Source organism: Anastrepha obliqua, chromosome 6, assembly GCF_027943255.1.
Source record: "Anastrepha obliqua isolate idAnaObli1 chromosome 6, idAnaObli1_1.0, whole genome shotgun sequence".
In the NCBI taxonomy this organism is placed as follows: Eukaryota; Metazoa; Arthropoda; class Insecta; order Diptera; family Tephritidae; genus Anastrepha; species Anastrepha obliqua.
The window spans coordinates 16,347,127-16,349,626 of NC_072897.1; the positions used below are offsets into that span (position 1 = coordinate 16,347,127).

General features: G+C 25.0%; 1 non-coding gene across 1 annotated transcript in view; it reads left to right on the forward strand.

Annotated features, from left to right (window-relative positions):
• The first annotated feature begins 2,486 nt into the window (after window positions 1-2,486).
• The window catches only part of LOC129251060 (small subunit ribosomal RNA), a 1,991-nt gene continuing 1,977 nt past the window's right edge, over window positions 2,487-2,500 (forward strand). Inside the window, exon 1 of the ribosomal RNA XR_008582895.1 lies at window positions 2,487-2,500. This exon is cut by the window's right edge and continues 1,977 nt beyond it. This is a non-coding gene — a ribosomal RNA (small subunit ribosomal RNA).

The following is a 2,500-nucleotide window of genomic DNA, read 5'->3' on the forward strand; positions in this document are numbered from 1 at the left end:
GATATTGAAGCATATAAATCGAATCATAACTATATGAAACTCGAATTTAAGCCATATTAAACTGGTAATATTGTGATTTTATGCCTGGTTTTCCATACGTTAGTTTAAATAGAGAGTTATGGAATATAACCTTGGCATATTGGCACTAAAATATATAATAAAGACATTTCAAATCAAACTGAAATGTATTGAAATGAATTTTTCCCATACATTTTTGACAATGTGAGGTGTGCATGGCAAAAAACACTCACGGTGAAGGCATGTGATATAATATGAAAATATCAAAAGTTAACTAACCAATGATATTGAAGCATATAAATCGAATCATAACTATATGAAACTCGAATTTGAGCCATATTAAACTGGTAATATTGTGATTTTATGCCTGGTTTTCCATACGTTAATTTAAATAGAAAAAAATTCTCGAATATATATACATATATGAAGAATCTATATTCTATACTAACATTTTATGGAATATAACCTTGGCATATTGCCATTAAAATATATAATAAAGACATTTCAAATCAAACTGAAATGTATTGAAATGAATTTTTCCCATACATTTTTGACAATGTGAGGTGTGCATGGCAAAAAACACTCACGGTGAAGGCATGTGAAATAATATGAAAATATCAAAAGTTAACTAACCAATGATATTGAAGCATATAAATCGAATCATAACTATATGAAACTCGAATTTAAGCCATATTAAACTGGTAATATTGTGATTTTATGCCTGGTTTTCCATACGTTAGTTTAAATAGAAAAAATTTTCGAATATATATACATATATGAAGAATCTATATTCTAATACTAACATGTTATGGAATATAACCTTGGCATATTGGCACTAAAATATATAATAAAGACATTTCAAATCAAACTGAAATGTATTGAAATGAATTTTTCCCATACATTTTTGACAATGTGAGGTGTGCATGGCAAAAAACACTCACGGTGAAGGCATGTGAAATAATATGAAAATATCAAAAGTTAACTAACCAATGATATTGAAACATATAAATCGAATCATAACTATATGAAACTCGAATTTAAGCCATATTAAACTGGTAATATTGTGATTTTATGCCTGGTTTTCCATACGTTAGTTTAAATAGAAAAAATTTTCGAATATATATACATATATGAAGAATCTATATTCTAATACTAACATGTTATGGAATATAACCTTGGCATATTGGCACTAAAATATATAATAAAGACATTTCAAATCAAACTGAAATGTATTGAAATGAATTTTTCCCATACATTTTTGACAATGTGAGGTGTGCATGGCAAAAAACACTCACGGTGAAGGCATGTGATATAATATGAAAATATCAAAAGTTAACTAACCAATGATATTGAAACATATAAATCGAATCATAACTATATGAAACTCGAATTTGAGCCATATTAAACTGGTAATATTGTGATTTTATGCCTGGTTTTCCATACGTTAGTTTAAATAGAAAAAAATTCTCGAATATATATACATATATGAAGAATCTATATTCTATACTAACATTTTATGGAATATAACCTTGGCATATTGCCATTAAAATATATAATAAAGACATTTCAAATCAAACTGAAATGTATTGAAATGAATTTTTCCCATACATTTTTGACAATGTGAGGTGTGCATGGCAAAAAACACTCACGGTGAAGGCATGTGATATAATATGAAAATATCAAAAGTTAACTAACCAATGATATTGAAGCATATAAATCGAATCATAACTATATGAAACTCGAATTTGAGCCATATTAAACTGGTAATATTATGATTTTATTCCTGGTTTTCCATACGTTAGTTTAAATAGAAAAAATTTTCGAATATATATACATATATGAAGAATCTATATTCTATACTAACATGTTATGGCATATTGGTGTTATTGTATTTTATTCCTGGTTTTCTATAGTTAGTTTAAATAGAAATAAATTTTTGAATTCAAAATTTTATATTCTATACTAGCATTACATAGAAATTATCCTCAACTGTTTGTTTCTTGTATAAATACAGGAAATTAAACAGATGATGAAGAGAAAAAAATAAGAAAAACAAAAATTTATAAGAAAAATTAAATTTTAAACAAAGGAAAAGAGGAGAAAATTTTTTCAATCATATATATTTATGATTAAAAAATAGAATTATGAAATTATTAATTTCAATTCAAAGAGAAAAATTATGTAATATATGAAATTATTACATTAAAAATGCATTTGAAAAAAAAGTAAAATGTTATTAAGAATGATAAATTATTTGAAAATTGGCAAATATTAAGAAGAAATATCGTTCTTATATTTTTATATAAAATATATAATATAGAGAACGAAAATTCTTTTTCATAAAAAACGGTTTTTGAATTTTGATAAGAAAAGCTAAAGGGGGGTCGCCCCTTTACTTTTTATATACACCGTAATTTATGAAATTTTCAAATATGAAAAACAAAGAAAAATATATAAATAAAAATATTATTCTGGTTGATCC